General features: G+C 38.6%; 1 protein-coding gene across 4 annotated transcripts in view; it reads right to left on the reverse strand.

Annotated features, from left to right (window-relative positions):
* Nucleotides 1–12,437, reverse strand: part of ANKIB1 (ankyrin repeat and IBR domain containing 1) — a 133,601-nt gene that overhangs the window by 113,970 nt on the left and 7,194 nt on the right. The window contains exon 1 of one of the 4 annotated variants that reach the window (XM_082846767.1): nt 412–474. The exons of the other annotated variants lie outside the window; for them this stretch is intronic. The gene's annotated coding sequence lies outside the window, so the exon portion shown is untranslated. Of the gene's footprint in view, nt 1–411; nt 475–12,437 lie in introns of those variants that run through there. 4 annotated transcript variants of the gene reach the window in all.

Genomic DNA, 12,437 nt, shown 5'->3' on the forward strand with positions numbered 1-12,437 from the left:
GAAACACACTCATGAATACAGAGAACAAATTAGTGGTTGCCAGAGGGTGGAATGGCAAGATAGAGAAAGGGGATTAAGAGGTGCAAACTATTAGATATAAAATAAATAAGATGCAAGGGTGTAATGTACAGTACAGGGAATATAACCAATATTTTATAATAACCTTAAATAGATTATAATCCATAAAATACCAAATCATTATATTGTATACTTGAAATTGTAAATCAACTATACTTCAACAACAAAAAAAAACCTAGATCTAATTATGGGTGTGGTGTTTGAAAGTAATAATACACAGGATTCAAGATTTAGATTATATATTATGTAATTATAAGTTAATAATTTATAGTTATATATAAATTATTATAAAATATAAATTCTATTTACAGTTAGTGTCAAAAATATACTTACCACTAAAGTGAACAGAAGATGTGTAAGACTTCTATGCTGAAACAAACATTGTCAGGATTAAAGAAGATCTAAATAAATGGGCAAAGGGAGAAAAAAAATAGATGAGGAAGATTAAGAGGTACAAACTTCCAGTTGCTAAATTAATGAATCACTAATATGAAATGTACAGTGTGGGGAATATAGTCAATAACTATGTAATATCTTTGTATGATGACATATCATAATTAGACTTATCACGGTGATCAGTTTGAAAGGTATAGAAATTTCGAATCACTATGTTGTGTAACAGGAAGTAGCACAGTGTTGTAGGTCAATCATTCTTCTAGAACAAACTCACAGAAAAAGAGATCAGATTTGTGATTATGGGGGTGGGGGGGTGGGAAGGGGGAGACTGGATGAAGGCAGTCAAAATGTACAAACTTCTAGCTATAAGATAAGAACTAGGGATGTAATGTACAACATGATAAATATAATCAACACTGCTGTATGTTATAGATGAAAGTTGTTAAGAGTAAATTCTAAGAGTTCTCATCACAAGAAAAAAGTGTTTCCTATTTCTTTAATTCTGTGTCTACATGAGATGATGGATGTTCACTAAACTTACTGTGATAACCACTTTATGAGGTATGTAAATCAAATCAGTATGCTGTACACCTTAAACTTATACAGTGTTGTATGTCAATTATATCTCAATAAAAGTGGAAGAAAGAGGGGCTTCCCTGGTGGCGCAGTGGTTGAGAGTCTGCCTGCTGATGCAGGGGACATGGGTTCGTGCCCTGGTCTGGGAAGATCCCACATGCCGTGGCGCGGCTAGGCCTGTGAGCCATAGCCACTGAGCCTGCGCATCCGGAGCCTGTGCTCCGCAACGGGAGAGGCCACAACAGTGAGAGGCCTGCGTACCACAGCAAAAACAAAAAGTGGAAGAAAGAAAGGAATGGAGGGAGGGAGGAAGGCAGAAAGGGAGAGAATGAGAGGGAGAAAGAAAGAGAGAAAGAATGAGAGAGAGAGACAGAGAGGGAGAGATTGAGGAAGGAAGAAAGGGGTAGATAAACTATGTTCATAGATTGGAAGGCTAAATACAGAACTGCAAAAACCAAAGAATATCCTTACCAATCTTGAAAAAGTGGACGGTCAGACAATTTCATTACCTGATTTCAAGATGGTATGATACTAACCATAAGGTTTAACAAATAGATTAATGCAACAGAATAAAGTCCTCAGAAATAGACTCACACTTCAACAGCATTAAGGTGCTAGGACAATTCAATGGGGGAAAGTTAAGTCCTTTCATCAAATGACACCATGGATAATGGATATCCATATGGAAAAAACTGAACCTTGAGCCCTATCTCAGACTACATGTAAAAATGGATGCCAGACCTAAGTGTAAAAGCTAAACTCACGAGTTCAGTATCCAGAATGCATTAAGAACTTTTACAAAATGATATGAACCAAAAACCAAAAGGATGCAGTGATAGACTGCAATACTGTCCTCAATTATTCACTTCTCTCCCTACAGGAGGACTATATTTCCTTGCCCACTTATACCAGTGTTTGCCATTTGACTTGCTTTGGCCAATGAAATACGAGTAAAAGTAAAGCATGACATTTCTGAACCAAAGCTTTAAGACCCATCATGTGGTTCTACCACTGCTCTTTTTGCCACAAGACCCAAGCAGCAGCTTCTCCTTCAGCTTGGGTCCCAGAATGAAGACTTGGAGCAAATCTGAAGCATATCTGCAACTCACATGTAACTGAACAAAAAACAAATTTTTAAGGAGGAACCAAGATGGCGGAGTAGAAGGACGTGCTCTCACTCCCTCTTGAGAGAACAACCGATTCACAACTAGCTGCTGAACAATCATCGACAGGAAGACACTGGAACTCACCAAAAAAGATACCCCACATCCAAAGACAAAGGAGAAGCCACAATAAGACGGTAGGAGGGGCACAATCACAGTAAAATCAAATCCCATAACTGCTGGGTGGGTGACTCACAGACTGGAGAACACTTATACCACAGAAGTCCACCCACTGGAGTGAAGGTTCTGAGCCCCACGTCAGGCTTCCCAACCTGGGGATCTGGCAACAGGAGGAGAAATTCCTAGAGGATCAGACTTTGAAGACTACTGGGATTTGATGGCAGGACTTTGACAGGACTGGGGGAAACAGAGACTCCACTTTTGGAGGGCACACACAAAGTAGTGTATGCATCGGGACCCAGGGGAAAGAGCAGTGACCCCAGGGGAGACTGAACCAGACCGACTTGCTAGTGTTGGAGGGTCTCCTACAGAGGCAGGGGGTGGCTGTGGCTTGCCATGGGGACAAGGACACGGGCAGAAGAAGTTCTGGGAAGTACTCCTTGGCGTGAGCCCTCCCAGAGTCTCTCATTTCCCCCACCAAAGAGCCCAGGTAGGCTCCAGAGTTGGGTTGCCTCAGGCCAAACAACCAACAGGGAGGGAACCCAGCCCCACCCATCAGCAGTCAAGAGGATTAAAGTTTTACTGAGCTCTGCCCACCAGAGCAACAGTCTGCACTACCCACCACCAGTCCCTCCCATCAAGCCTCTTAGATGGCCTCATCCACCAGAGGGCAGAGAGCAGAAGCAAGAAGAACTACACTCCTGCAGCCTGTAGAACAAAAACCACATTCACAGAAAGACAGACAAGATGAAAAGGCAGTGGGCTATGTACCAGATGAAGGAACAAGATAAAACCCCAGAAAAACAACTAAACGAAGTGGAGATAGGCAACCTTCCCGAAAAAGAATTCAGAGTAATGATAGTGAAGATGATCCAGGACCTTGGAAAAAGAATGGAGGCAAAGACCAAGAAATGCAAGAAATGTTTAACAAAGACCTAGAAGAATTAAAAAAGAAACGAACAGTGATAAACAATACAATAACTGAAATGAAGACTACACGAGAAGAAATCCATAGCAGAATAGCTTACGCAGAAGAATGGATAAGTGACGTAGAAGACAGAATGGTGGAATTCACAGCTGCGGAACAGAATAAAGAAAAAAGAATGAAAAGAAATGAAGGCAGTCTAAGAGACCTCTGAGACAACATTAAACGCAACAACATTTGCATTATAGGGGTCCCAGAAGGAGAAGAGAGAGAGAAAGGACCAGAGAAAATATGTGAAGAAATTTTAGTTGAAAACTTCCCTAACATGGGAAAGGAAACAGCCACCGAAGTCCAAGAGCGCAGCAAGTCCCACACAGGATAACCCCAAGGAGAAACACATTGAGACACATAGTAATCAAACTGGCAAAAATTAAAGACAGAGAAAAATTACTGAAAGCAGCAAGGGAAAAATGACAAATAACATACAAGGGAGCTTCCATAAGATTAACAGCTGATTTCTCAGCAGAAACTCTACAAGCCAGAAGGGAGTGGCATGATATACTTAAAATGATGAAAGGGAAGAACCTACAACAAAGATTACTCTACCTGGCAAGGATCTCATTCAGATTTGATGGAGAAATCAAAAGCTTTACAGACAAGCAAAAGCTAACAGAATTCAGCCTCACCAAACCAGCTCTACAACAAATGCTAAAGGAATTTCTCTAAGTGGGAAACACAAGAGAAGAAAAGGAACTACAAAAACAAACCCAAAACAATTAAGAAAATGGTCATAGGAACATACATATCGATATTTACCTTAAACGTGAATGGATTAAATGCTCCAACCAAAAGACACAGGCTTGCTGAATGGATACAAAAACAAGACCCGTTTATATGCTGTCTACAAGAGACCCACTTCAGACCTAGGGACACATTCAGACTGAAAGTGAGGGGATGGAAAAAGATATTCCATGCAAATGGAAATCAAAAGAAAGCTGGAGTACCTATACTCATATCAGATAAAATAGACTTTAAAATAAAGAATGTTACAAGAGATAAGGAAGGAGACTACATAATGATCAGGGGATCAATCCAAGAACAAGATATAACAATTATAAACATATATGCACCCAACACAAGAGCACCTTAATACATAAGGCAACTACTAACGGCTCTAAAAGACGAAATTGACAGTAACACGATAACAGTGGGGGACTTTAACTCCTCACTTACACCAATGGACAGATCATCCAAAATGAAAATAAATAAGGAAACAGAAGCTTTAAATGACACAACAGAGTAGACAGATTTAATTGATATTTACAGGACATTCCATCCCAAAACAGCAGATTACACTTTCTTCTCAAGTGCGCATAGAACAACCTCCAGGATAGATCACATCTGGGGTCACAAATCAAGCCTCAGTAAATTTAAGAAACTTGAAATCATATCAAACATCTTTTCTGACCACAATGCTATGAGATAAGAAATGAATTACAGGGAAGAAAATGTAAAAAACACAAACACATGGAGGCTAAGCAGTACGTTACTAAATAACCAAGAGATCACTGAAGAAATCAAAGAGGCAATAAAAAAATAGCTAGAGACAAATGATAATGAAAACACGATGATCCAAAACCTATGGGATGCAGCAAAAGCAGTTCTAAGAGGGAAGATGATAGCTATACAAGCCGACCTCAAGAAACACGAAAAATCTCAAATAAACAATCTAACCTGACACCTGAAGGAACCAGAGAAAGAAGAACAACCAAAACCCAAAGTTAGCAGAAGGAAAGAAATCATAAAGATCAGAGCAGAAATAAATGAAATAGACACAAAGAAAACAATAGCACAGATCAATAAAACTAAAACCTGGTTCTTTGAGAAGATAAACAAAATTGATAAACCATTAGCCAGACACATCAAGAAAAAGAGGGCGAGGACTCAAATCAATAAAATTAGAAATGAAAAAGGAGAAGTTACAACAGACACCACAGAAATACAAAGCATCCTAAGAGACTACTACAAGCAACTCTATGCCAAGAGACTACTACAAGCAACTTAGAAAGGTATAACCTTCCAAGACTAAACCAGGAAGAAATAGAAAATGTGAACAGACCAATCACAAGTAATGAAATTGAAACTGTGATTTAAAATCTTCCAACAAACAAAAGTCCAGGACCAGATGGCTTCACAGGTGAATTCTATCAAACATTTAGAGAAGAGCTAACACCCACCCTTCTCAAACTCTTCCAAAAAACTGCAGAGGAAGGAACACTCCCAAACTCATTCTATGAGGCCACCATCACCCTGATACCAAAACCAGACAAAGATACTATGAAAAAAGAAAATTACAGACCAATGTCACTGATGAATATAGATACAAAAATCCTCAACAAAATACTAGCAAACAGAATCCAACAACACATTAAAAGGTTCATACACTATGATCAAGTGGGTTTTATACCAGGGATGCAAGGATTCTTCAGTATAAGCAGATCAATCAATGTGATACACCATATTAACAAATTGAAGAATATAAACCGTATGATCAACTCAATAGATGCAAAAAAGCGTTGGACAAAATTCAACACCCATTTATAATAAAAACTCTCCAGAAAGTGGGCACAGAGGGAACTTACCTCAATATAATAAAGGCCATATACGACAAACCCACAGCAAACATCATTCTCAGTGGTGAAAAACTGAAAGCATTTCCTCTAAGACAAGGAACAAGACAAGGATGTCCACTCTCACCACTATTATTCAACATAGTTTTGGAAGTCCTACCCACGGCAATCAGAGAAGAAAAAGAAATAAAAGGAATACAAATTGGAAAAGAAGAAGTAAAACTGTCACCATTTGCAGATGACATGATACTATACTAGAGAATCCTAAAGATGCCACCAGAAAACTACTAGAGCTAATCAATGAATTTGGTAAAGTTGCAGGATACAAAATTAATGCACAGAAATCTCTTGCATTTCTATACACTAATGAGGAAAAATCTGAAAGAGAAATTAAGGAAACACTCCCATTTACCACTGCAACAAAAAGAATAAAAAACCTAGGAATAAACCTACCTAGGGAAACAAAAACCTGTTTGCAGAAAACTATAAGACACTGATAAAAGAAACTAAAGATGATACCAACAGATGGAGAGATATACCATGTTCTTGGATTGGAAAAATCAATATTGTGAAAATGACTACACTACCCAAAGCAATCTACAGATTCCATGCAATCCCTATCAAATTACCAATGGCATTTTTTACAGAACTAGAACAAAAAGTCTTAAAATTTGTATGGAGACACAAAAGACCCCGTATAGCCAAAGCAGTCTTGAGGGAAAAAAACGGACCTGGAGGAATCAGACTCCCTGACTTTAGAGTATAATACAAAGCTACAGTAATCAAGACAATATGGTACTGGCACAGAAACAAAAACATAGATCAATGGAAAAAGATAGAAAGCCCAGAGATAAACCCATGCACCTATGGTCAACTAATCTATGACAAAGGAGGCAAGGATATACAATGGAGAAAAGACAGTCTCTTCAATAAGTGGTGCTGGGAAAAGTGGACAGCTACATGTAAAAGAATGAAATTAGAACACTCCCTAACACCATACACAAAAATAAACTCAAAATGGATTCGAGACCTAAATGTAAGACCAGACACCATAAAACTCCTAGAGGAAAACATAGGAAGACCTCTCTTTGACATAAATCACAGCAAGATGTTTTTTGGGGTTTTTTTGCGGTACGTGGGCCTCTCACTGTTGTGGCCTCTCCCGTTGTGGAGCACAGGCTCCCGATGTGCAGGCTAAGCAGCCATGACTCATGGGCCCATCCGCTCCGCGGCATGTGGGATCTTCCCGGACCGGGGCACGAAGCCGTGTCCCCTGCACCGGCAGGCGGACCCTCAACCACTGTGCCACCAGGGATTCCCCAGCAAGATCTTTTTTGATCCACCTCGTAGAGTAATGGAAATAAAAACAAAAATAAACAAATGGGACCTAATGAAACTTCAAAGTTTTTTCACAGCAAAGGAAACCATAAACAAGACAAAAGACAACCCTCAGAATAGGAGAAAATATTTGCAAATGAATCAACCGACAAAGGATTAATTTCCAAAATATATATGCAGCTCAATATTAAAGAAACAAACAACCCAATCGAAAAATGAGCAGAAGACCTAAATAGACATTTCTCCAAAGAAGACATATAGACGGCCAAGAAGCACATGAAAAGCTGCTCAACATCACTAATTATTAGAGAAATGCAAATCAAAACTATAATGAGGTATCACCTCACACCAGTTAGAATGGGCATCATCAGAAAATCTACAGACAACAAATGCTGGAGAGGGTGTGGAGAAAAGGGAACCCTCTTGCACTGTTGGTGGGAATGTAAATTGATATAGCCAGTATGGAGAACAGTATGGAGGTTCCTTAAAAAACTAAAAGTAGAATTACCATATGATCCAGCAATCCCACTACTGGGCATATACCAGAGAAAACCATAATTCAAAAAGACACATGCACCCCAATGTTCACTGCAGCATTATTAACAATAGCCAGGTTATGGAAGCAATCTAAATGCCCATCGACAGCCTAATGGATAAGGAAGATGTGGTACATATATACAATCGAATATTACTCAGCTATAAAAAGGAACAAATTGAGTCATTTGTTGAGACGTGGATGGATTTAGAGACTGTCATACAGAGTGAAGTAAGGCAGAAAGAGAAAAACAAATATATATTAACGCATATATGTGGAACCTAGAAAAATGGTACAGATGAACCAGTTTGCAGGGCAGAAGTTGAGACACATATGTAGAGAGCAAATGTATGGACACCAAGGGGGGAAAGCTACGGGGGTGGGGTGGGGATATTGGTGTGCTGCATTGGGCGATTGGGATTGACATGTATACACTGATGTGTATAAAATTGATGAGTAATAAGAACCTGCTGGGGCAGAAGACCTAAATAGACATTTCTCCAAAGAAGATATACAGACTGCCAACAAACACATGAAAGAATGCTCAACATCACTAATCATTAGAGAAATGCAAATCAAAACTACAATGAGATATCATCTCACACCGGTCAGAATGGCCATCATCAAAAAATCTAGAGACAATAAATGCTGGAGAGGGTGTGGAGAAAAGGAAACCCTTTTGCACTGCTGGTGGGAATGTAAATTGATACAGCCACTGTGGAGAACAGTATGGAGGTTCCTTAAAAAACTACAAACAGAACTACCATATGACCCAGCAATCCCACTACTGGGCATATACCCTGAGAAAACCAAAATTCAAAAAGAGTCATGTACCAAAATGTTCATTGCAGCTCTATTTACAATAGCCCAGAGATGGAAACAACCTAACTGTCCATCATCAGATAAATGGATAAAGAAGATGTGGCACATATATACAATGGAATACTACTCAGCCATAAAAAGAAACGAAATTGAGCTATTTGTAATGAGGTGGATAGACCTAGAGTCTGTCATACAGAGTGAAGTAAGTCAGACAGAGAGAGACAAATACCATATGCTAACACATATATATGGAATTTAAGAAAAAACATGTCATGAAGAACCTAGGGGTAAGACAGGAATAAAGACACAGACCTACTAGAGAATGGACTTGAGGATATGGGGAGGGGGAAGGGTAAGCTTTGACAAAGCGAGAGAGAGGCATGGACACATATACACTACCAAATGTAAGGTAGGTAGCTAGTGGGAAGCAGCTGCATAGCACAGGGAGATCAGCTCGGTGCTTTGTGACCGCCTGGAGGGGTGGGATAGGGAGGGTGGGAGGGAGGGAGACGCAAGAGGGAAGAGATATGGCAACATATGTATATATATAACTGATTCATTTTGTTGGAAAGCAGAAACTAACACACCATTGTAAAGCAATTATACTCCAATAAAGATGTTAAAAAAAAAGGAAAAGAACCTGCTGTATAAATAAATAAAACTCAAAAATTTAAAAAAAATGCAACAGGAAAATGTGAATAAAGCTATGAATAAGCAATTCAAAAAACTGAAAAATCGAAAGGACCAACAAAATTATCAAACGATGCGCAGCTTCACAAGTAGTTACGAAAATGAAGAAGTATAAGATGCTTTTAAAATTGATTTTGTTGTCAAAGAAAACATCAGTGATAGTGAGTCTGTGAGGGAAATAGTTACTCTCAGACTTTAATGACGGCAGTAAGAACTACATCAACATTTCTGGAAAATAATCTGGCATTATGTATTAAAATTAAAACATTATATATTATGTACAAGATATTCATTGCAATATTGTTCATAATAGAAGACTAGAGACAACACAGATGTCCAAAATGAAAACAGATATGGTTTCATATATCTACTGCTACAAAACAAACCACCTCAAACTTAGTGCCTCAAAACAATGTCATTTCTCACAATTCTATAGGTTGGCTGGCCATTTCTTTTCTGTTTTCACCTCTGGTTCCTCTGCAGATGCATTCAGCTAAACAGTCAGCTGGGTTAGTAGGTCCAAGATAGTCCACTTTCATGTCTGCTGGTTGATGCTGACTGGGGTGTCTTGGTTCTCTCACCCTCCTATAAGCTAGACCAGCTTCCTTACATGGCAGCTACAGGAAAGCATTCTTTGAAGTCTTCTCTTAAGGACTAAGCTCCAGAACTCACATATCACATCTACCATATTCATTGGCCGAAGCAAATCACAAGGCTAGACAAGACTCAAGAGATGGAGAAATAGATGGGAGAAGCAACAAAGCCCCATGGCAAAGGGGAATGCATACCAGGATGGAAGAACTTTATGGTTGTTAATTAGTCTACCACAGGTAGTGTGTGTTTATGTGTGTGTACTATATAGCTGTATATTTCATTATATATATGTGTATTTGTAAATCTATAGTTTTATTATAGCAATGCTATATAGTTGTATATGTCATCACATACACGTATGTTTGTAAATCCTGGAAATATGCTTAAAAATTAACTAATGAAATACTGAGCTATGTAAAGTAGTCAGCATGCTGGCTAAGGATGCAGGGCAGTGAGGGCATGTCAGGAAGGCCAACACAGGTGTGGCCCAGAGGTGAGGATAACCGGGTGTTGTGTGCAGACAGGGAGTTGCACAGAGCTGTGGGCCCAGGGAGGGCTTATGGATTCACAAAGAGGCACAGGCCAACAGGCCCAGCAATCAACGAGGCAGGGTGTGATAGGGAGAGATAAAGGGAGGTGATGGTCTACAAGGCAGGGAAAATGGTAACAAAACAATTAGACAAGTGATAACTATAATGAGACTAATGTGAAGCTAAGTTTCTTACCACCAGAGAAGGCATTATAAACATGGAAAGGGCAAAGACTAGAAAGAACCCTGGGGTATTGGACTGGAATTGGAAGTACAGGAACCAACTTCTGGTTTTATAACACGCACATAGATATAGAAATAATTATGGATGTATATTAGTACATTATACATATATGTATGTGTATACAAACCATCCTTACATACTCATACGTTTCCTAGTCCCTATAAGCAATGACACCCCAGTAGCAATGAGAAACTAAGCCCTTAAATCTTTGTTTTTAAACACCATATTTTACAAAAACAAATAACAATATCAAAAAACAAACAGGGCTCCTTGAAGAAATGGCTGATTCCAGGGCTGGACCAGGCAAAGTACAAGACGAACCAGGAACAGCATGTTCTGCCAGAAGTGCACAATGGATGAGATGGGAGCATGATAGACACAGGAGCCAGCTTGAAGGGGCTCCCACTGTCTAAATCAGGGACAACTTAAACAGCAAAATAAATAATGATAGTAACAAATCACAACACACTAAAATAAAAATCCACAAGTCCTTACTGATTTAATAAACAAATAAATAGGGGAGAAATAAAAGTTCTACCTTACAATAAAATACCAACTAATAGATGTAGAAGGAATAAAAAAAATAGAGAAATATAATTATAAAAGTAGTTAATTCAGGTGGGAGTCATCACTGATACCTACACTGAGGATAGTGAATAGAGGTTTGATGAGAATCAAGATGCATAATTTTGGAATACCTCTCCACAAATTTTGATCAAATACAAAAGGACACCAATATGATCAAGGTGTTAATTACCAGTAGCAGCATGATTTGACATCATATGCCTGTGGATGCAATGCACCGAGACAGGCACAGCCCTACTTCTGTGATATTCCTGCTAGAAATGCAAGACTTGATTGGAGTCATGAGGAAATATCACATGGACCTAGGTTCAGGGTGATCTTACAGAATGTACTACCTAAAACCGTTAAGGACATGAAAGATGGGGGAAAATGAGGCTGAAGAAGTCTGAAAAGACATGACAACTAAATACAACATGTATTCCCAGATAGGATCCTAGATCAAAAAAGAAAGAGATATTGTTGGGATAGTCGATGAAATATGAATAGGTTCCTTGGACTAGACAGTAGTGTTGTACCAATGCTTATCTTCCGACTTGGAGGGTTATATAAGAGTGCCTTGTTTTTGAGAAATAGACACTGTAGTATTTATGGGTGATGGAACACCATGTCTACAGCTTGCTCCAAAAGGTTCTGAAAAAGACTATGATAATGGGTATGTACATATGTATTTATACACACATATACAAACATGTATGTAACATATATATGAAGACAGAAAGAGAGAGGACAGGCAATGGAAGAAATGCAGTAAAATATTAACAATGGTGGAATCTGAATGAAGGAGATAAAGGAGTTCTTTGTACTGTTCTGGCATCTTTTAAGTTTTAAATTATTTCAAAATAGTTTTTAAAAAATGTGATTATTAATATGTGATACAGAACATCTTGTGTTACAGCAAATGATAAGCAGCTACTGTCTGAGGCTAGGAGACAGAATGAAAACCTTGGCTTAATATGTTTATTTACATAACATTCCTTTACAATACCCTGAGGGGATACATGAATAGGAGGACAATGTTTTATGCCTATTTGGCGTAAAGGCATCTCAATGTTTTTAAGTGAACTTTCCTTTCTCTTCATGGATATTAAATAGGCATTTTACAGTTCAATGAGAAAAGGAATTCTGACTTATTCATCTCTGTGGTTCCAGTACCTAATGCGTTTATGACTTTTGTCAGTTATGTCTCGAATAGGAATTCTATCCCCAATATTA

The sequence above is a fragment of the Leucopleurus acutus genome, assembly GCF_964270905.1.
Source record: "Leucopleurus acutus genome assembly, chromosome: 9".
In the NCBI taxonomy this organism is placed as follows: domain Eukaryota; kingdom Metazoa; phylum Chordata; class Mammalia; order Artiodactyla; family Delphinidae; genus Leucopleurus; species Leucopleurus acutus.